At 40.8% G+C, this 24,558-nt stretch overlaps 1 long non-coding RNA gene across 2 annotated transcripts; it reads right to left on the reverse strand.

Annotated features, from left to right (window-relative positions):
• Positions 1-654: 654 nt before the first annotated feature.
• On the reverse strand, positions 655-5,130 carry LOC132630923 (uncharacterized). 2 transcript variants are annotated; one of them, XR_009578741.1, is made up of 3 exons: positions 4,926-5,130; positions 4,398-4,459; positions 655-884 (listed from the first exon to the last, which is right to left on the reverse strand). It is a non-coding gene; the product is annotated as an uncharacterized LOC132630923 (long non-coding RNA). The 2 variants fall into 2 exon arrangements; XR_009578742.1 differs by having other exon boundaries at positions 4,398-5,130.
• Positions 5,131-24,558: the final 19,428 nt, after the last annotated feature.

Consider the following 24,558-nt stretch of genomic DNA (forward strand, 5'->3'; position numbering starts at 1 on the left):
CAAGAACCTCTCACTTATTACTTCTATTGAAGGACGTTTTGATAAGTTTGAAAGAGATTATTTTTTATTCAGCATTGGGCCATAAAACAAGTCGAATTGGTGAAGGATAATCACCTACTATATATTTTGGACTTAAAATCTTATAAGTTTAAAAAGGGAAGGATAATGACTTTTTTGATGAGATGTTGATGGATTCTAGCCCAAAACTTATTTCTTTTTATTTTTCAAAAAAAGGCTCAAGACTAACTTTGAAATTGAAATCTCGTCTTATAACAGTTTAATGGGCCGTGGCCCAAAAATCTGATTTTTTGTTGGTTTGAGATTTATCAAAAATCACGGCAGTTTTCAAGAGCAAAGCACAATACACATTTTGATTTGTCTTCGAGTTTACCATGACACTAAGAACCTTTTTATTGCTATATTTTACAAACTGGATTCATTATGAAAAGAGTCATGTCCCTTTTAATGCTAAATGAAAACTTTGACGAATAATTTCAATAGAAAATCTTTTAAGTGCTAATATCTACCCGAATTCCTAATTCTAGTTTATCTCTTTATAGGAAATTCGCAAAAAAAAAAAAAAGGGGGGGGGGGGGGGGGGGGGGCATAAAGTCCAACTAAACGGCTTAAGTACCGTTTGCCTAAAACGTCTAGTTCCATCAATTTGGTTTCCAATAATGTTGTGAGTTTTACAAATACAAATGAACATAAACATATAATATCACAAGAATAAAATAAAATTTGGGGTGTACCAAGCCCCTTAACCATTTTCACCCATAATTGGGCCTTCATAGACATATATATTAGCTTTCCCTTTTTTCTCGTACTTGGTAGACTTTGAAAGAATTGTCCTATAGGGAGGTTGTATCCCCGGCCCAAGTGGCCTTGCGAAGAGTGAGGGGGGGGGGGGGGGGGGGAGGAAATAGGTTAGACTGAATCATATGAAAATTCACATAATATATGCTGAAAATATACACATATAATAATAACATTTAGATAGAAATAGCCAAGCTGTCCTAGCATGATATTTTTCCATGATGCATTTTAGTAATGTGTGGGTTGAGTGTATTGGAGTGGTATTAGGGTGGTTACCACCCTCCTTGTTTCCAATATCGCACAAGATCCAAGGGGTTTCATCGAACCCCAGGCATGGCTGGCACTGGGGGAAGGTTTGGCCAACCCTTAGTGATCCTCTACCTTACCACAATCAAGCACAAATGCATAACTAGGATCCAATATCACTGAACAGCTTTAGCTTTCATCCCAGGATGGAGTACAGATATGACTCTTAAGAAAAGATACTGCTTCACTCTATATTCATTAAATGCCATTTAATCACCAAAGAAACAGGAGCATATTCATCACATTATGTATTGCATTTGAGCTAAGAGTGGTTTATGCCAAGTAAATTTATCAGTTACTATATATAAAATGTATAGCAAATATCAATATGAAATTCAGTTACAAACTGCACACGTATAGTGAACCAAACAAACCCTAGTAAATGAGGAAATGTACCCTAAGTCACAGTTTACAGAGGCCAAGTATAGACTGAACAGACAAATATCATCATAAGAAGAGGGATCATCTTTAAGTCAAGGTTAATATACGTGAATCATGGAGATAGGTGGGGAATTCCAGGTCCCATTTGAACCAAACAAGATGAAGACGCCAAGCAAGAATAATGCAAGCTACACTTATAATGTAAAGGGATATGCATGGAATCATTTATGTCTCTTTAGGTGGTGTTCCTTTTTTAAAAAGAAAAATTGTATGATCTTCAACAATATTAATAACTCTATTTTAGTTTTAACCCCTGATTATTCAAGTTTCCTATTTTTCTTTTAAAGTCTTTCCCTTGGTATTCAATTAGATCATGCACAGATGTTCACTGGTTCATCAGTAAGTCTTTACTACACACTTAATAATGCATGTCTGTTTTATCTTATTCCTTTAGGTTCTGGCAGTAAATCTACATGATTTTGGAAGGATGCATTCAGTCAACATACACCACCATAGGCTCAGAAAAATGACATGGTGCTTTTTATACAAAGGGAAGATATGGTGGATCCAACAGTGTTATGATCACCCCTTCTTTAGATCCCCTCTCAAAGCACCTTTTTTTTTAAAAGACTCTTCCTGGCCATGGGGTTTTAGTTTGCCTTCAACCCCTTCCAATTATAAAGGTCATTTACTACCAAGAATTCTTTCTTACAGCGAAGTGTCTTAATAAGTTCAATTACAAGAATGTATAGATGGTTAGGATTATTTAGGCTAGAGTCAAGATCATTTCAACACTAGAAGCCAGCACGTTCATGCAGGGTCACAACACAAGTCAAATGTCATTAGCAAATTCTCTAGTCACACTACAGAACTGCCCTAGACCAACCTAGAAATGTAACAATATTGTGTTGTATCACAAACCCTACTTAGACAGACCATGGAAAATATACATGAGAAAATCAAAGAAATAAAGACAATCAAACATCATGGCAGGGCATTAAGTATCAAGTCTAGACATAAATTACTCAGGTTGTAGATAGTAGGCAATTCCCATTTTTAACTTAAGCTGGCCATATTCCAACAGAACCCATGCAAAGCATTTCATGTTTTAATAACACTGGACAATGGGGCAGTTTGATCTTGAATATGGGGGCAATCACTTTCTTTTAAGAAGACAGCATTCAGAGTCTCTAAATGGAGCACAAAGGGAACTCAAACTACCATTTACCAAATGGCCGTGAACTAAATATTTATATTTTTTAAGTAAAGATCCTCCATTTCCCCTAACTAGACCAAATATTTGAGCTTTCAAACATAATCAAGATTCACAGAGGAGGAAAATAAAAGGAAGAAGAAAGATATGCATTAACTGGAAAAAGAAGCAAACTCCTGAAACTAACTTACAAGTGCAAAGAATAGGATGGCATCTCATGAACAAGCCATAGGGAAAATATTTGAGGTTTCTAGTCCAATTCTTAAAAGGCTAGCTAATTAGCAAAAAGGTTGACTTAAACCCCCTCCCTTGTTAACCTATTCTCTAGACAGCATCCTACTTAACTTGCACATGATTCAATTTAGTCTAAAAAGGCTTACCTTCTTTTCCTTAGTCATGTTTTAGCAAGTTGAATTAATAGGGTAATGACATATTATCAGACCAATGATTCATTGTTAATCTAGCCTTTTCTTCCCCCTCACAGTCTTTTTCAACACCACCTAGACTTGTTCTCATCATGATTTTATCCCTGATTTACCTATTCAAACTTTTTTTTTTTTTTGTAGTGATTAATTACTGAGACTAAGCCCACTCAACAACTCCTCTAGCCCTGCACTTATCGTTAACAACAATTGATCACTTTCATTAGTCAGACCAGATCAAGAAGGCACAATCAAATAAAGCTCCAAACGCATCAACCTCCCATCAAGGGAGAAGGAAAACACATATTAAGCTATTAACCTTGTTTTAGTTTGGCTTGCTTTTACAGATGAAACAGTAAGGCAGGCTTATTCTCAAAAAGAAAATTGTTCCTTATTTAGTAAAAAAAAAAAGTAATGCTTGATCTATCTTTGTCTCTAATCCCTTCTCATCTTATTTACTAATGTCAACACAATTATTGCATGTTTATAGAGTTAACCAGCTAACAGGGGGTAAGGACAAATCACATGGAAGATCACTCTAAGCCACTGGTATAGCAAGGTAGCACCAACCATAGAAGACCCAACACATTTTGCACACACACTCTTTTAGGCATAGTCTTAAAATAATTTTCAACTCAAGCATGATAAGATAGGAGCAAAGCAGCCTCACTTTGTAAAGAAATATCTCAAATAAAACTGGTGACAGTCTCAGATGTATTCAATAAGGCAAATCAAGAGGTCCTCAAACATAACTAAAAATACTTAATTCATCAGGTATTATCACGTCATGATGCAAATATTACAATGCTGATCCCATAAACATGTCATAATGATTTCCTAACACTAAGCAGTGTTCATTAAACAGTCATACAAACCAAGTTAATATGCTAAGAAACCTTACTATAACCTAGGTACTTTCTGATTAAGTTAGGCCCTCTTGTTTCAATAGATACATATTAATAGTGTACTGCTGACCCTTATCAAAGCTCAAGAACACACAAGCCATTCCTAGATTCCAACAACCTTAAACATCTTTGCCAAATTACAGTATTGGTCTAGGACACCCACCTTAAACCAAATCATCATATATCAGATTAAACACATAAATAGAGCACCATGTTTTGTAAGGAATTCACACTTGGGATTACTAAACAATGCCTAAATCAACAAATATACTACAAAGCCATCAACCAAGAGCATACAAACAAAATACTAACTTATAAAATGACAAAGAACATGAAAGAGGGACTGGGTCTTACCTTTTTTCGATGCAGCCCTTGTCAAGAATGGATTCGCAAGCCTCTTGTGCTTCCAACCCAAACTCAACCACAACAAAGGAGAAAAAGTAAATAAATTTTTGACTGAGAGACTCAAAAAGATGAAGAGGTTTTCTTTTGAGTCTAAAATTATACTTTGCTTAAATTCAAGTTTTTAACTTAAAATTCTAGCTTTCTTTGATTTTTCCAGTGCTGAAAACTTGTTTTTGTTTGAAGGTTGGGGTTCTAAGAACCCCAAGGCTATGAAAAACCCGATAAATACCGATGTGGGATGAACTAGTTTCGTTCAAATCACCCTTACAAATGAAGATCTACGGTTGAAATCGACCAGAATCAACAACGCATGGCCAGATCTGAGTATGGTTCTACTCGATCTGGCCCGTTTGCTCTCAACCAATAAGAATCGAATAAAATACAACAAATAAAACAACAAAAATAAAAAGCAAATGCAGAACTCGTATAATAAATTCAAAAACTAAAAGGAAAATCGAAGATGAAAGCGACTTATACCATGTTTGGAACGATTTTGAGTGAGAAATTGTTGAATCATGAATTGTTGCATGCATTTGTATACACAAAAAGCTGTTGAGGTCTGAGACCTCTGAATCGTTCGTCATTTTTGGCAATGCGAAAGAAAGGAAAGTACAGGCGGCGCTAGCGTTTGCTGGAAGAGGAAAGAGAGAAGGGGAGGGGGTGTTTGGCCCTTTCCGTTTTTGAAAATGATAAGTGAAAACAGGTAATTACCCCCTTAATGTTTGACTTGGGCCGGGTCAGCCCATATTGGGTTTGGACTCGGTCCAACTGTTTTTGGGAATAAAATGGGCCTCTCTTCTTTGTGTATACACCAAGTGTATACACATAAATCTCACATATATGTTGTGTATACTTGGTGTATATGCTGAATATATTTAGTCATTAACCATTTATAATTAAAAATACTATTAAAGAAAGTTGAAATAGTGGAAAAAATAGGTTGCTATGTATTTTGTATTAAATAAAAAAAATAAAAAAAAAAGAGAAATGATTTTTAAAAGCTGGTTAAGTCGGTGATGGGCCTGAAATTCAATTGGCCCAACGTATTCATTTTAATTATGGCCTTTTCGCCTAAATTCGTTTTTTTTTAAGAAAATTAAGACAACATATTATTTTAAATAAAAATACCGACAGGCTAATTTCCAAAAATATAAGCTAATTCCTTTAAATTAAAGATCAATTAAATTAATTGAGACTAAGGCAAAAAAACAAGAAAAGGGGAAAGTATCTATGAAAAGGGCTCAGTTTTGCAATAATTTTTATTTAATTAATTAACTAGTCTAATTAAATAATTAAAGGGCGATTATACTTATTTTATTTTTTTTTGTAAAAATCAGGAGTAGTAAAGAAAAGGCAAATAATTAATTACTTAAACTATTTAAAATATCCAAAGTTTAGAGGTAAAAATAAAAGAGAAATGTCAAACAAAATGATTTTAAGTGATTATACCAGAATAATTCAACCATATATCTCGAAAATTATTATTATGCTCTAAATAAAATATGATGCATGAAAAATCTTTTTACTGATTTAAAAGGAAGAAATGTTGACCTAGGCATTTTTTTGTAAAGATCATCTAAAGCCATTAGAGATATTCAGCTTATTCACTTATTACCCAGGGACCCCGAGTGATTAAATGACTTACGGGAGGTCAAAAATTAGGTGTCAACAGCTGCCCCTTCAGTGTTCGGGGATGGCGGGGCCATCCCTGAGCAACGAAATTTGACTAACACTAATTGTTTACTGACCCGGCTTATTGGATCCTTTCACGACCCGACTCGTGGGCCATGACGGGTACCCGGAGCTGACTACTGAGCACCACTTATCATGTTAACTATCATACTCAGTTGGGCATACATTATTCCCGTCATAAACTTATCTGGAACCATTCTCTTAATACCTCCCAAAAAATATATATAAGCATGGGCCCATGAGGCTAAAAAAAATGATGTACAAAATACAATGAAGAGGTCACATGGCATCTACAACCCACATACAGGTATCTACGAGCCTCTAACTGGAATACTGGAATCATAAGGTCGGGACAGGGCCCCGCCATGCCCCAATATGTACACAAAAGAATATACCAAGAAATGGCGACTCCGGAGTAGTTGAGTGCTCCTGCAAACTCCATTTTTCCGAAGCTAATCTAGTCGTTTTGTTGATCTCCAATCCTTATGAAACCTTCTTAGCACTTGTTTAACACTTCATTGACAATCTAAATACCCTCATAACTCTTTTCCAAGTCATTACCAATCACTCCTTAACTCGATGGTTGCAAAATCTTCCCCAAACACAACTTATACCTCACCTTCCTTTGACGAACGTAGTCTCACTAATTCATATCACTTCAAAGTCTTATCGTAAGCACTTTTAGGCCACCAAATACCCTTCTTGTAATCATAAGGGACTCATGTTCACCTTAAGCTTGCATTAGTATATTTACCGTGCAACAACATGAAATTTTCGAGGTGTAACACTTTGTCTCTATGCAATTTCCACATACATGGCCGGACCCTGGTTTTCGAATTTCCTACATATCTCATGTCGTATGAGAATTCATGCCATTTGTAGTTTGACTCGACTAAAACTTTAAGTGATTTGTGAGAAACTCCCTGGGCATCCCAACATAGTGATTAAGTTTCCCAAGGAGTCTTGTTAGGATGTGACCGACTCTCGGGGCTTGAGTTTGCCTACATATCCTTTGTTCCTGGGAATCAGGTCACATGTAGTTCGACACGCTGGAGAAGAGTGAATCCCTTGTGCGGGAGTACTCTCAGACTTCCCGGTGTGTATCCGACCGGTTGCAATTTTTGAAACAAAAGGAATGAAAGAAATAGGACAAGTAGTGGCTGAGTCTGAGGTTGGATGGCTTCCGAATCCCAGCTGGAGAGCTTGAATCTCATGGGCACCCTATCCTGACTGGCTGCATAAGAAAAAGTTCCACATTTGCTTCGCAAGTTGTCTGTATCTGATTTAGCAACCGGTTCCTTTTGGGCGGCTGTGCTTTTTTCCTGATTTTGAAAATATGCAGATATTGTTGTGGAAGTTTAGATGAATGGACCTTTTGGCTATTTGTATGAATGGCCCTCTTGGCTCGAGAGTTGTTTGTATGAATGACCTTCTTGGCTATTTGTATGAATGGCCCTCTTGGCTTGTTTGTATCAATGTCACTCTTGGATTGTTTGTATCAGTGGCCCTCTTGGCTTGTTTGTATGAATGGCCCTCTTGGCTGTTTGTATGAATGACCCTTTTGGCAACTTTAAAATAAAGAATTTGAAAGTAATTAAGAGATGACAGAAATGACCCTTGTGGCTGGATGATCTTTCTTTTATCCGTAGTGTGGGCTGAGACCCTCGTGGTTGGATATGCCCCTTTGTTTTGGTCATGACCTTTTTGGTCGAATATGTCATTATGCTCATTCATTGTGACCCTTTTGTCTTGGTGTGTCTTTACTAACTGTTTCTGTTGTGATCCTTTCGATCTTTCTCCTCCGTTTGGGCTCTTTGCCTTTGCTTTGCTGCTGTCCTGTAAAGAGGAAAACCTGCATCCACAGAAAAATTGTGAGTTTCCTAAGAAGCCGATTAACGCAGTCGCCTTCCTGCCCGGTGTCTCCTCTTGATTCTGCTTTGAACCTTCTTGGGCTCGGTATTTCGAGAGATTTTTTTGGGATGTATTTGTACTAAAAAAATTATTTTTATTTTTTATTTTTATTCAAAACTGAGTTTATAAAATACACGTTGTTTTCCCTTTTTAGCAGTGTTTTACTTCGTTTGTGTCACGATGTGTGTCTTCTTTAAATGAGGTCTGCTGATTTTTCTTGGTAGCATGGTTGCTAACTTTAGAATTTTTGAGATTCTTTCTCAAAAATTCTGCCCTGGTTTCAGGGCTCGCTCTAGTGTTCCCTTGCATTGTTTTGCTGAGCGGGAATTTTTGAGGTCCCCTAAAAAATTCAGCCCCAGTGTACGATTCTATTTTGCCCTTTCTATTGTTGACCACCTCTGATAGGAATTTTTGAGGTTCCCTAAAAAATTCTGCCTCGGTGTAGGGTTGGTATTGCCCGATTCTTATACCAATCCTCGCGAGCCCGATTTTATTGACTCTTTAGCTTTACTGTCTCTGAGGTGTCCTAGGGATTTTTGGTTTTTCTTTTATGACGTCCGAGCTTAAGAGCGCCTATGTATCCTGTCGCAGCAGGAATTCAGGTCGAATGTAGTTCAGAATAAAGTAATTGAGTTTGGATTTTACTAATAAAGAGATCGGGTCCAGTGTGGACTGCCTACGTATCCCATCGTGGGGAATTCAGGTCATTGTGTTGTTCATTACATGGACGGTTTGTTTTGCTCCTATTCTAGTACTATTACAAGCAAAAAAGGTGCCATTACAATGAAATTAGAAATACGAGTACAAGCAAAATAGGATCCTAAACATAGTATCTCTTGAGTGCATTTGTATTGATGGCTTTGGGCTACTATTGCCCGTCCATCTCGGCTAAAACCACAGCTCCTCCTGAAGGTACTTTCCTGACCATGTATGGTCCCTGCCAGTTCGGCGCGAATTTCCTTTATACTTCTCTTGGTGAAGGAAGACTCGCTTGAGCACGAGTTGTCCGATCTGGAAAAGTCGAGTTCTGACCCGCTTGTTGAAGGCTTTAGACATTCTCTATCTGTACAGCTTCCCGTGGCACACTGCCACCATTTGTTTTTCCTCTATCATGGCCAGTTTTTCATAACGGTTCTTGACCCATTCTGTGTCTTTCAGTTCTGCCTCCTGGATAATTCTGAGTGAAGGGATTTCTACCTCTGCGGGTATGACTGCTTCCATACCATAAACGAGAAGGTATGGAGTTGCCCCGGTTGAAGTTCTGGTTGTTGTTCTGTATCCCAATAGAGCATGAGGTAGCTGTTTGTGCCAATTTTTGTAGTTGTCAACCATGTTTCTCAAGATCCTTTGATGTTTTTATTGGCGGCTTCTACGGCTCCATTCATCTGTGACCGATAGGCGATGGAGTTCCTGTGAGTGATTTTCAATTGCTCACTGATGTCTTTCATCAAATGACTGTTCAGATTGGCGCCATTATCCGTGATGATAGATTCTGGTACACTGAAACGACAAATCAAATTGTTTTTGACGAAATCAGCTCCACTTTCTTAGTCACTGATTTGTGGGAAGTGGCCTCCACCCATTTGGTGAAATAGTCTTAGACACTAAGATAAAATGATGTTCGTTGGAGGCCGGAGGTTCAATGTGTCCTATGACGTCTATTCCCCATGCCACGAAAGGCTAGGCAGTACTCATCGCGTGCACTTCTGAGGGTGAAACTTTGATCAGATCCCCGTGTATCTGACATTGATGGCACTTTTGCACGAACTTACAGGAATCATGCTCCATGGTCCTCTAGTAATACCATGTCCTCAGGATTTTCTTAGAAATCCGTTCATGTGGGGTCCACATGCTCCTGCGTGCACTTCTTTCAGCAGCTTCGTGGCCTCTTTGGCATCCACGCATCTGAGCAAACCGAGATCAGGGGTTCTTTTGTATAGTACTTCCTAAGAAACCATTAGCCAACCTCCTGATGGTTTTTATTTGAATTGCCGAGTTCTCTTGCGGATACTCTCCTTTTTCTAGGTAGGTCTTGATGTCGACGTACCATGGTCGTCCATAAGGCTCCGCCTCTACACATGCGCAGTGAGCCTGCTCTTCCTTTAGTGTGATCTCCAACGGATCAATGTGAGATCTCTCAGGATGTTGGCTCATAGATACTACCGTGGCTAATGCGTCTGCGAATTCGTTTGGAGCCTTTGGCGTATGCCTGAAGTCAATACTCTTGAATCTCCCGAACAATCTTTGTGCCAAATTCACGTATGGGAGTATTTTATCATTTTTGGTCGCCCAATTTCCCTTCACTTGGTTGATGAGTAGATCAGAATCTCCGATTACCAACAATTCTTGTATGTTCATATCTAGCACCATCCTGAGGCCTAGGATACATGCTTCGTATTCCGCCATATTGTTGGTGCATCTGAAGTTGAGCTTTTCAGCCATCGGATAGTGTTAGCCTGTCTCTGATATCAATACGACTCCAACGCCTGATCTTTTATAGTCGACTGCTCCATCCAAAAATAGTCTCTAGCCCGAGTATGGTTCCAACACCTCTTCTTCTATAGCCATCACCTCCTCATCTGGGATCCGTAATGGCTCCAATTCATCATCTACGGGACTGTCCGCAAGGTGGTCTGCCAGGGTCTTTCCTTTGATTGCTTTTTGCGCCACGTACATGATGTCGAATTCGCTTAGCAGCATTTGCCATTTGGCTAATTTTCCTATGGGCATTGGCTACCGGAAAATGTATCTTTGCGGATCCATTCGGGAGATGAGGTGAGTGGTGAACACGAATAGGTAGTGCCTCAGCTTTTGGGCGATCCAGGTCAAAGTACAGTAGGTTTTTTCCACAAGTGTGTATCGTGCTTCGCAAGAGGTAAGATTCTTACTCAAGTAGTAGATGGCATGTTCCTTTTTTCCCTCTTCATCATGCTGGGCGAGCATGCACCCGAAAGCTTTTTTCGATACTGACAGGTACAGTAACAGAGTACTCCCTGGCCTGGGCAGTACCAAGACGGGAGGGTTGGAAAGATATCTCTTGATCCTATCAAATGCCTCTTGGCACTCTTCTGTCCAATTTGTGGGGGCATCCTTCTTGAGCAACTTGAGGATTGGCTCTATAATCACAGTTGAGTGGGCTATAAACTGTCCAATGTAGTTCAACCTCCCCAGAAAGCTCATGACCTCTTTCTTGGTTTTGGGGGGCGGTAGCCCTTGAATTGTTTTAATCTTGGTAGAGTCCAGTTCGATACCCTTGCGGCTGACTATGAATCCTAGCAATTTTCCCGTGGGCACTCCAAATGCGCACTTTGTAGGATTCAATTTTAAATTGAATTTGCAAAGTCTGTCGAAGAACTTACGTAAGTGTGCAGTATGCTCTGTACTTTCTCTTTATTTTATGATAACATCGTCCACATAAACTTCGATTTCCCGATGCATCATATCATGTAACAAGGTAGTCATAGCTCTCATATATATGGCGCCAATGTTTTTGAGGCCGAATGGCATCACCCTGTAGTGGTAGAATCTCCAAGGGATGATGATAGCTGTTTTTCAGCATCCTCTTCGCTCATGAGTATCAGATGATATCTGGCGAAACAATCCACGAACGACTGCAGCTCATGCTTGGCGCAATTGTCTATCAGGATGTGGATGTTTGGAAGTGGGAAGTTCTCTTTTGGACTGGCCTGATTGAGATCTCGGTAGTCTACACATATTCGGATCTTCCCGTCCTTCTTGGGAACTGGCACTATGTTGGCCACCCAAGTCGGGTAGGATGTTACTTCCACTATGCCGGACTCAATCTATTTTTCCACCTCATCCTTTATCCTAATGCTCAAGTCAGGCTTAAATGTCCGAGTCTTTTGCTTGACTGGCGCGAAACCCTCCTTGATAGGTAATATGTGGGCTATGATTTCGGTGCTCAGACCCGGCATATCTGCGTATGACCAGGCGAAGATGTCCACATATTCGTTTAGCAGAGCTACGAGCTCTTCTTTATGTGAAATCCCCAAATGGGCACTGATTCGCGTTTCCTTGACGTCCTCCTCGTTACCGAGGTTGATTACCTCAGTCTCATCCATATTTGGTTTTCTCTTTTCTTCTAGCTCTTCTAATTCTTCTGCTAGTCCCTCTTGCATCATTGTTGTCTCATCGTATTCCTCATATTCCTGCGGCCCATTTTCCACGTTTGTTTCACAACACGTCATGACATTTTTGATTGTTTTATTATAGTTACTACTGAAAAAGAGAGGGAGAGTAAGGTTAGGCTTATTATTATCTATTATGCATGCTTAGTTAGAAAACTTTTATTATTGCTATTATTATCATTATCCGATAAAGATAGTTGTTTTGTGAAAATCGAGGCTTTCATTCATTCAAAAGCAGATGTTTACAACAATGGTTTTGGTTTGGAACAATATCGAACCATTTCCATTTTTGTTACGATGTAATTTAGGAAAAAGGTGATCATTCGGGCCTCGGCCGATGTCACTGTTTTTAGCAAAAAGGTTTTAAGAAAATCCATCTCTCTACCGAGGAACCAAGAGGGGAGTGGATGTCCAATTGCTCAGCTGCTCTCCTGGCCTTACCCCACGGATGTCGGGTGCCTCTTGATCTTCTTCAATGACTATGTAGCATCCCTCTTCCTAAAACAGCGTCTCAAGACCCCCATCCGTTTCTTCTTCGTTCAGCGTCAACACCTTTCTGGGGAATGACTAGTACAGACCCAGGATTAGATGAGGCAGACTCCTCGTTTTGGGCTCTCTCTTTATTTCCCTTGTGAGTTCGTGTTCATTAGGGGTATACCCTAGGCCGAAGTGGTAGTTTTCTTTTGGGATTAGGACAGGTTCTGTTATCCCTTCAAGGTCTCTTCCTAGGCATTTGCCTATTTCGAAACCATTTTTCAGCATAGTGGAAACGATTATCCTGTATACTGCTGGCATGGCCTTACTAGCCTTTTCCTCTGCATGAGTGGCTCCCACATTTTCTACCACGTGAAAGTTTGGCGAGTGAGGGCTTCCTTCGATCACGCGGACAATGTCGTAGCGATACCTCCAATTATCCTTTTCAGTTGCCACAACAATTTCCTGTCTTTTCCATTAAAATTTCATGGCTCTGTGCAGAGTTGACGGGACTGAACTAGCGGAGTGTATCCAGGGTCTTCCCAAGAGCATATTGTAGTTTGCAGTGATCGCCATGAACTGGAATTCTACACTGAAAAATGTGGGCCCTACTTGGATCTGTAGATCTATCTCTCCAAGGGAATCGTTGAGAGACCCGTCAAATCCTCTGACGTTTGTTCCACTTTGGCGAATCTTGCTTGTGTCCCAGCCGAGTTAGGTCAATGTTGTGACAGGGCAAATATTGAGGCTTGATCTGTTATCTACCAGCACCTTTCCTACCGCTTTGTCATTACATTCCACGGTGATGTTAAGGGCTCTATTGTGGGTCGTTCCTTCTGCCGGCAAGTCCTCCTTGGAAAAGCAGATCTTGTGCTCTCCGATGATATGGGCTACTAGCCCAGCCAGATCTTCACTGCTTGTACCAGTCGGTACGTGTGCTTAGTCTAATACCCTCATGAGGGCCTGCCTGTATGACGGGGAGCTGGCTAGAAATGATAGTACTGATATCCACGCGGGTGTTTTCTTCAAGTGTTCGACAATGGATTAGTCTTTCGGCTGCATGCACTGCCAGAAATCCTCGGCTTCCCCCTCAGTTATCGCTCTTCTTTGGGTGTTTTCCTTCCTTATAGCATTCTGTACTAATTCCTCAAGTGTGTAACATCTCCCGGAGCCGGCCATGCCTGGGGCTATGGCCGCTTGCGCAGTAACGGACTTTGTAGAACTGTCCGACTGTGCCACTTGAGCCACCACGGGTGTCGGGATCAGGGCTTTGAATCTTGGTGTTATGGCCGTGGCCTCTGGTGTTGGGACCAGAACCTCGAAATTTGGACGCTCCTGGAGCGTAAGGGAAACCACTTTGTGCTCTAAGGATTTGACCACTTTAGGGATTAGTTCTCTGCAAGTTTCCCAATCTTCATTCTTCTCGATCATGTGGACTCCATTTTTCTGTGGTTGGGCAACGGGTTTGTGTTCACATTGGGGGATGCAGTTTCCAAGACGATCTCTCTTTTGTCAATCAGGTCTTGGATCTTATGCTTGAGATTTATACAATCTTCAGTGCTGTGCCTATTCCCACCTGAATGATAGGTGCAGGTTTGATCGGCCCGGTAGAATCTATTTTCTGGCTGTGCTGGTCAATAGCCTTTCAAAGAGCTGAACCCTGGGCTGAAGAAGCGTGGTGAGCTCTTTTACTTGTCTCTGCTCAAAAATGGGACGTGGAGCCTTGTATATTAGGGGTGGAGGTTTGTTTTGATAGTTTTGTGGCAGTTAATAGGCTTGTGATGGGTTATTTGGACAATAGTTTTGTTGGGGGTGGTGCTTGGTAGGTGGGAGTGGGTACACAGACACTAGGTAGAGCCGCGTAAGCTGGGACAGTGGTAGTAAAGTTAGGTTGTGCGTAGTACACAGGCGTTGGATAATTTATGAGGGGTGTAGCTATGAGTGTAGATAGGGGTTCTTTTGGGCTTGGATTTGGTGCGTGGGATATGTTGGCCCGTCCTCTTTCTTCTTATGGAAGGATCCTACAGCGGCTTGCCCCGATGCTTTGTTGAATACACTAACTATCTTCCCAGATTTGAGGCCATCTTCTATAGCCTCTCCCGTTTTGACCAATTCGGTAAACGATCTTCCGGCCATAGAAAACATTCTGTCATAAAAATCAGGTTCTTGGGACCTGATGAACATAGAGACCAGTTCCCCTTCACACATCGGGGTTGCACGCGGGCCGCCTCGGCCTTCCATTTACTGGCAAATTCCCTGTAGTTTTCTGTTTGACCTTTTCCAGGTAATAGCGGTCTGGCACTGTTTTGACATTGAACCAGAACCTTTCCATGAAGGATTCCGCCATGTCTTCCCAGATGTGCCACTGTCGCATATCTTGAGTTGTGAACCATTCAGCGGCTTCTCCAGTCAGGCTACGACTGAATAGTCACATGATCAGGGGTTCATTTTTCTTTACTCCAACCAACTGATCACAGTAGGATCGAAGGTGTGCCTTGGGATTACCTGCTCCATTGAACATTTCAAATTTCGGGATTTTAAATCTCTCGGGCAAGTCCAGATCTGGATGCATGCATAAGTCATCGTATCATAGACCCGTAGCCTTTCTCGCAGATCTGTTGGACTTTTCCAGTAATTCTTCCATCTTTTTCTCTATATGTTTTTCCCGCTTGTCCTGTTTGGCCCTTCAAGCCCTTTCCATTTCTTCGTAATGGTCATTCTTTTTTTCCTAGAGAGCACCTGTTGGGGATGTTGGGAATGAAGAACGAGACCTGGTGGGCAGTGTGGTTGAGCGGGGCGGTGGTGGTTTGCCCAATTGGTGAAGCTAGGGCACGCAATTGGCCTGCTGCACCAACAAAATGGTGAGCCTGGTAAGAAGGAACTTAGTGGGTGGTCCCTGGGATTTAAGTGTATTTTGCTGGGTTAGGAGTACGGTAAGAGGTTCCCACGAGATTTGGGTGGGTAGAGCTTAGTGAATGTGGGATGGTTCCTGGTGGGTATACGGGGAAATGATCGGGTATTGGCGAGCTCGGGGAAGGAAAGGGAGGAGGGGGCCTCCTCCCTTCTGTCGAGGCGGCTTTTCCTGTTTTTGTGGCCTCGCTCCTGGCTACCTTCTCTTGGAGCTCTGTTACGGCAGTCAGTAATGTTGCTATCACATCTTCCTGAGTTGAGACCTCCTGAGGGTCTTGGGCATCTCTCTCGTGGAGACCGAGCTCAGTTCCATTCTCGAGAGTACCAGTCATTTTCTATTTGCCTTTGTCTAATAGGGATGCTAACGCGACTTTTGATCTTGTGAAGTATGCCAACTTTCAATACTACGCTAATCGACCTCGTTCTATAAGACAAGAATAACTCAACAGTGGATAATGTTAGTCACCGGTTGTAAATTACAAAACAAGATATCACATATTGGTATTTAAAGTGCACATAGCATAAAAAGTCACATATTAAGCTCGAATACTTTTGATCCTCTCATCTTAAAGGCTCGGGAGTTTGTGGACTTATGATTGTTTGGGTAGATCTTGGTCAAATGGGCTTTTAACTGACTTTCCCTGATAAACTCTCTCTTGTTTTGAAAGGTTAATCAAATGGGGGGAATTGTAATTTATATTATGTAGGGATCGAGTCTTACATAGACTGCCTACGTATCCCGCCAGGGGAAATCAGGCCCTGTCATAGTTCGTTTTACAAAAGAAAGATACATATATCTAAAGTATCCTTTAAGCTAATCCTAACTAGAGATATCCCCAGACCAGACCCGGTTAGGGCTTCCCGCGTATCCCTCCATAGGGACGTCAGGTCAGTGCGGTTCCTAACAATATTTATGGGGAGGGGGGGTAACCTTTTATGTGCAAAAAATGGGGACACCTATTATCTATCCAAAAATATGACTCCGCGAGTCGTTGTCCTTACGAACTCGCTCTCTCTTGATCTTCCTTCTTCTTAGTACTGTGGCGGAAGGATTACCAAAATTTCTCCAGTACTGATCTTATGTTCCAGCTCGAGCTTGAACGCATAACACTCTTCTATATCATGCCCCATATCTCCTGTATGATATAGACAAAATTTACTCCTGTTAGGCCCCTAGGGTGTGGGTTCGTGGGCAGGCTCCATGGGTCTAATCTTTCATAGACTAGCTAGGGTCGAGAATATGCGGACGTATGATTCCTCAAATACCGTGAAGTCATATCGCCAGATCTGCGTGCCAGCAGTGACTCCTTCCCCAAGAATGAAAGGATCATGAGCTAACAGAGTGTGAGGCCCCCACAGAGTCCCGATGATCCTATCATCAATCACAGTACAGATCCTTCTCTTCATACCCAAACACTCATTTAGGGTATGACTAGCCTGATTGCGGTGGAATGGACATCTCTTGTATGTATACACTAACTCAGGTGGCGGAAATCTAACCCTGGTGGTGCAAGGTATTCCTGTTGGGATCATCCTTTCGTACACCTCCTTACAGGTGACAGGTCGTGGGGCTACCCTGAATGGCAAGGAATGGACTTTGCAGGCGATTCCCCACCAGGCAGGTTCAGAGGGGCATATCCTCCCAAAATTCTTAAATGTCTTGGTGGAGGTGGCAGGCACTATTGTGGGTGATAATGCAAAAACGTCAGACCCCTCATTGGTCGGGGCATAGTAGTTAGATTCTTCATTTTCCTCATTCTCAAATTCTGAGAACTCAGGGAACATCCCGAATGGTTCCTCTTCCCCCTCGGCTTCTACGTCAACAAGTTTTGATTCCTCTCCCTCCATATTCTGAGGATCTTCCTCCTATTCTTTCAGCTCTCTCTTCCCTACCGGTTTAGAGGCTTCTTGTTGAGGCTATGACTCCTCTTGTGGGTCTGTCACCCAATGATCTGATCCAGCTTTTTGACTCTCCCCTCTTCCCCCGGGGGTCCCTTCCACTTGGAGTCATGGGCCTCCTTTCTAGAGGTATATAGTTCAGTAGTAACTCCTTACTTCTTCTGGGACATTCCTATAGTATTACACTTAGGGTATACCCTCGGGTGGGTTTCCAACCATCTTCAGCAGTCGGTCCACCTCTTCGATTTTCCTCCTTATCTCTTGGAGGTGCTTTTCCATTTGGAGCACTTTGTCTCTCAGCATCTCCGCTGTTTCTCCAAAGTCCGCATCTCTTGTTCTCCTTGATTTTCCATGGCAAGTCAATCCTTTCACTGGAGATAAATTTGGGTAAGTTTAAACCTTTGGTTTTCTTTTGATATGTAGTTTTTAGACTTTGGATAAAATGTATTTATACTACTCGTGTTCCTAAAAACCTTTTTGAGTTAAGGCCATCCTATTCGATTGAAGAAAATAAGTGCCATTTATGAAGGTGAACCATTGCCCCGAAAAATCATTGTATAATAATAATAATAAAAACATCCTCCCCGAGAGGATTACAAAGATGATGAAGGCGACAAGGGGCTCAATATAAAGCAGTAAATCAGCAAGGTTCTCCTCCAGCGCCTGATGTTGAGGCTTGTCCAGTTCTAGCTTTCTTTACCCTTCGAAGGGTGGTCTGAATCTGCAACCGTGCTTGGTACATCTCCATCTCGACTATCACCGGATCTGTTTCCTCTAGAATCCGGGCTAAGTGTTCGTTCGTGTTTTCCAGACATTCTTTTAGACGGTCTTCTTCCTGGGAGTCGTGGGAAGATGCTGCCCTTAGGATAGGTACCCGAGCCAAGTGTCCTCCAAGCCATTCATGGTACCCTGGGTCACACCCTGCTTCTAATCTATCTGGAGCTAAAGTGTCCAGGCCCCAACTCACGCGACCGTTCCACTCTCTAAGAATCACCCCGACATTTTTGATCTTTTGCCCCATGTGCTCAATGATGAACTGCTCAGGATTTTCTACCTAAGGTATCGCTTGCTTTCTGCCGAATTGCCTCAAAACTAGAGAGGAAAGTAAGGACGAATTCTTCAAACCCCGGCTAATGGTACAAAAGGACATTTCCTTCCTCGGACCACCATATTTTCTGATATGAAGTCAGGGAACATCCACTGGATCCTACCCTCAGTCAGTTCTTCGAAAAATCCGGCCCATGTCCTTTTGGACATATAACCAAGGTTTGGACAGTAGTTTGTAAGGCGGTCTATCCTGTTGTGGTTGCTCAGGTATTGGACCCCCTTAGCCATGTTGATATATTTGATAATCCACCATTGTAACAACATGCTACATCTTTGGAAGTATCGGAAACCATTCTGACATTTGTCTAGAGCCCTGAAGATATCAGCCAAGACAATGGGGGCCAGGTCAAAATATCTAGTTTCCTCGTCTCTAGTTATGCCGTAGAAAAGAGCTTGAGCCAAATAGATCACTCGGGTGTCTATGGCCCGCGAATCATCTTTGGGGAATACCATGGTGCCTAGCAAGGCTATGGAGAATGCCAAGGGTCTAACAACTTCCCATTCTTCTCTACTCTTAAACTCTTTTTGATACAAGGCGTATCCCGTGGCATTTTCGAATCTCCGATACAAATCCCAAAAGGCTACAGTAGGTCCTTGCGCCCAGGGCACCTCAGTTAGTGCAAGAAATTTCATGATTTGGCCGACTGTGGGCTTCTGTAGAAACAACAAGTGGTGGTCTGATTTGTGTCGTCTCCTTAGACAGGTTCCATTGGTGTCTATGGCATTTCTAATTTCTTCCAAAGTCGGGATCATCTCAATTTTGGCGAAGCGGAATAGCATTTCCTTATCGTCCCAATGTCCGGTTAACACCTCTATCAGTTCCGGACGACCTTGCATTGTCATGATAGCCGGTAAATATCCCAGGGTGCATGTCACGACCCAACCGGAGGGCCATGATGGGCACCCGAGGCTAACCCACCGGGCACCTCTCATCATACTTTCACAATCATATCTAGGTGAGCCACATGCCCTGCTAACAATCTCTACGCATCAATAATACCATTTCCATTGGGCTAAGGCACTTTTATATTAACATCAACAAATATGCCCATATACATATATACAAGCCGACGAGGCTGACTAAGTGATATACAAAATATGAGCCAACAAGGCTAAAGACATCTAACTGTACATGACTGTCTGCGAGCCTCTAAGAAGAGTGTGTAACATCATATATGTGGGACAGGGCCCCGCTATGCCCATATGTACACAAAAGAATAGTACCAACAGTTGTAGCTCCGGATCAAATGGAGCTCCTCTAAATAGTCTCTGGAAAGGCAGCCTAAGGATCAAGTCTATCTCCCTGTCCACCCGCAGGCATGACGCCGCGTCCACAAACAAAAAGGACGTCAGTACGAATAATGTACTGAGTATGTAAAGCATAATCAATAGAAAAATAGAAGCATGAAAAATAACATAAAATAGAAGTGTCATGGAATGATAGAGCCACTTATACCTCTAGCGACGTTCATCATATTCACTTACCCTTTTTCTAGTGGGAACCTTCCATTACATACACTTATATATATATTAGTATCATACCCGACCATACAGGTTCGGTGTCTCACATATCCGACCATGACAAGGCTCGGTGTTATACATACCTGGCCCTACCAAGGCTTAGTGTTATCCGTACCCAACTACAGTGGTGCGCGCGCAATAGATATCATGCCCAGCCATATAAGCTCGGTGTTACATAATATATATATATATATATATATATATATATATAAGTATCGTTAACATCATCATCATCATCATCATCACTTTCGTTATATCTTTCCTTCGAGGATCAACTATCATAGGATGGAACCAACGGTATCATGAGAATATCAAGAACTATGAGCTTTTGTGATTCTAGGAATGAAGTCATCATGGAAAACATTATGGAACTCACGTAAAGGTATACAACAATGGGATCATGCCTTAAGAAAGAAGGGTTAGCCTTACATACCTTTTTGTCTTCTAAATTATTTAACGTTCACCGCCAAAACTTGAGAAATCTACATTTAAAAGGATTCACACCATGGTTAAGTCGTAATGACACTCTTGAGTTCTAACTAGAATAATTCATGAGCTAACGAAAATTGAGCAGCATTTCCCCAATTTCATCAACTTCCACCATATTACAAAACAACTCCCAAACAACTATAATAACATCCACAACATCCTAATCAAGTAGTCATATTCCATTATGTCGCAAAATTCATTCTCATATTCCACTTATATCAATAACTTCATACCAACCCTTTGCACAATTGTATACAACACTTCCTTGTCATCATTATTACCCTTCATAACAAGATTATACTCAGAACATTCTAACAATGATAACCCAAGCTAAGTTACTACTCAAAATATCATGAAATCTACATTTGAAATTCATCTCCTACTTTTTTCCCTCACCCAAGTTATTCAACAACCAAGCATGCTTAATAATATGAAATAGACATGAAAACTAACCTTTTATCATATAGGAATGATCTTTGGATAATGTTATCAACTTGTATGAAACCCTAGTTTCAACATCCAAGAAATTCTTGAATCCTACAAACCCTAGTGAGTCTCCCAACACTTGAATATCATAATTCTTGCTATTCGATCTTTGATTTCTCTTGAGTTTGAGTGGAATATGCTTGGGAGAAGGTTATAGAGCTTTTAAGAGTTTGGGAGAAGTAGGAAATGAAAAATAAGAACAAGGGTCGTCTATATATAAAAGAAAAAAAAACTGCCCGACTCGATTATACGGCCATTTATACGGTCCGTATAAATTATATGGTCCGTATAAATGGACAGTATAATCCCACTATGGGATTACCCTTCTCTGGAATGGTTATACGGACCATTATACGGGCCGTATAAGTGGTCATACAACCCAAAATTTTCTGAAACTTTCTCACGTCGATTCGTTCAACACCCAATCCTTATGGAACCTTATTGACACTTATATAACACTTCATTAACCATCTAAGAGGTCCTATAGATCCTCCTCAAGACATTACTAAATAAATATTAGCTCCACTATTGCGAAAACCTTTCCAAACATGACTTGCATTTCACTTCCTTCGATGAACTTAGTTTCATCGATTCATATGACTCCAAAATCTTATGGTACGCCCTTAAAGTTATCAGATACTCTCTTTAATCTCCTAAGGAATTCATGTTCACCTAAAAACTCGCACTAGTCCACTCACAATGCTACAATCCGAAATATTAGAGATATAACAGTGCAGCTAATGGTTTTCTTGTGAGTGTCCCCTAACCATGCCCTCCAAACCCTCAACAGATTTGGGGCCTCGACGATTATGTCAAAATGAATCCGACCTTCCATCTACAAAATAAAACACAGTTAGGATTCCCCCACCCTCACAGGGTTAATGGTTCATCACGTAGGCACTAAACATGCTTCCACATAGCACACAAATGAGATGCGGTATTCTTCGGGTCATAGACCGTCCGAACACCGGGTAGTCTCCCTTAATAAGCTTTAGGTAGGTTTGAGATACCCAAAGCTCGTCTAGGTGTGAATGCTCTAGTTCAGCAGGGATTTGGCTTAGCTCTATCCTAGTTTTACTAGAGTGGGTTTTTACAAAAGACCAGGAACCCGAGCGGACAACTGGGGCTGAACCGTCAGGGCTGTTGGATGACCACGAACCAACCCCGCCTCATAACGGTTCCAAAAGAAGTATTTTCTTTTTTTAGTGAATGTACGATTGTGTGCTCCGCGAAGTCGCCTTTGGAACAAAATGTAAAATAAATGCCAGGAGCGGCGGAGTTATGATATGCATGCAATGACAGTTGATAATTACGGAAAGTAAACACATAAACAGTTAAAGCAAATATACTCACATTATATTGGAACCCTTATGGTTAGAACCTTTAAGTCTCCAGCGGAGTCTCCATCTGTAACGGTTCGCATTTTTCGCGAGCTGGGTTATCGCTCGGAAACAAAATCGTCGGTGCTCTTTTGACTTTGTTTTAAAAGACTCGCCACCTAATTTTTAGGAAATTAAGAAAACCAGTTTTGAAGGGTTTATTCATACACCGTGAAAAATCCTTCTTAATCTAAAGTTCTAGGTAAGGGTTCGTATGATCCCCTAGGGAAGGTGTTAGGCACCCTAGTATTAAGGATCCGTACTATACGGTTGACCTTCGAGTTCCAATGTGTGGGTATTTGCATGAACTGTTTATTTAGTGTAAATTCCCATAAAATCTGTCTTGTTATTTGCATATCAAGTTCTTTTCTTAGAAATTTTGAGTGTAGTTCCCTTATATATGGGCTATTTTTTAGTTTAAATCTATCGCATATAAAGAATATGTTTCCTCTTATATATGAGGATAAATAATCTTTTGCAAAGAGGAAAACATATTGTAATGAAGCATATATGTTTTTAGTTCATGATTTGCTCCACACTTGGTCCAGGTCAAACACATACGTACGTTAAGAACCTCTCACCTATTACTTATATTGAAGGACGTTTTAATAAGTTTGAAAGAGATTTTTTTTTATTCGGCATTGGGCCATAAAACAAGTCGAATTGGTGAAGGATAATCACCTATTATATATTTTGGACTTAAAATCTCATAAGTTTAAAAAGGGAAGGATTATGACTTTTTTTTATGAGATGTTGATGGATTCTACCCCAAAACTTATTTCTTTTGGTTTTTTCAAAAAAAGGCTCAAGACTAACTTTGAAATTGAAATCTGGTCTTATAACAGTTTAAAGGGTCGTGGCCCAAAAATCTGATTTTTTGTTGGTTTGAGATTTATCAAAAATCACAGCAGTTTTCAAGAGCAAAGCACAATACACATTTTGATTTGTCTTCGAGTTTACCATGACACAAAGAACCTTTTTACTGCTATTGTTTAGAAACTGAATTTATTATGAAAAGAGTCATGTCCCTTTTAATGCTAAATGAAAACTTTGACGAATAATTTCAATAGAAAATCTTTTAAGTGTTAATGTCTATCCGAATTCCTAATTCCTATTTATCTCTTTATAGGAAAACACATGTTTTGCCTTTATTTTAGAAATTCTTTTGAAAGTGAAAAATAGGTTTTTGGAAATTCGCAAAAAAAGGGCCTAAAGTCCAACTAAACGGCTTAAATACCGTTTGCCTAAAATGTCTAGTTCCAACCATTTGGTTTCCAATAATGTTGTGAGTTTTATAAATACAAATGAAGATAAACATATCATATCACAAGAATAAAACAAAATTTGGGGTGTACCAAGCCCCTTAACCATTTTCACCTATGGTTGGGACTTCATACACATATATATTAGCTTCCCCTTTTTTTTCTCATACTCGGCAAAATTTGAAAGATTTTTCCTATTGGGCCTAAGGCCCAATAGGGAGGTTGTATCCTGGCCCAAATGGCCATGCGAAGAGTGAGGGGGGGGGGGGGGGGGGGGAGAAGAAAAGGAAATAGGTTAGACTGGATCCTATGAAAATTCACATAATATACGCTGAAAATATACACATATAATAATAACATTTAGATAGAAATAGGCAAGCTGTCCTAGCACGATATTTTTCTATGATGCATTTTAGTGATGTGTGGGTTGAGTGTATTGCAGTGGTATTAGGGTGGTTGCCACCCTCCTTGTTCCCAATGTCGCACAAAATCGAAGGGGTTTCATCGAACCCCAGGCAGGGCTGGCCCTGGGGGAAAGTTTGGCCAACCCCAAGTGATCCTCAACGTTACCACAATCAAGCACAAGTGCATAGCTAGGATCCAATATCACTGAACAGCTTTAGCTTTCATCCCAGGATGGAGTACAGATATGACTCTTACGAAAAGATACTGCGTCACTCTATATTCATTAAATGCCATTTAACCACCAAAGAAATAGGAGCATGTTCATCACATTATGTATTGCATTTGGGCTAAGAGTGGTTTATGCTAAGTAAATTTATCAGTTACTATATATAAAATGTATAGCAAATATCAATATGAAATTCAGTTA

The sequence above is a fragment of the Lycium barbarum genome, chromosome 3 (assembly GCF_019175385.1).
Source record: "Lycium barbarum isolate Lr01 chromosome 3, ASM1917538v2, whole genome shotgun sequence".
Lineage (NCBI taxonomy): Eukaryota > Viridiplantae > Streptophyta > Magnoliopsida > Solanales > Solanaceae > Lycium > Lycium barbarum.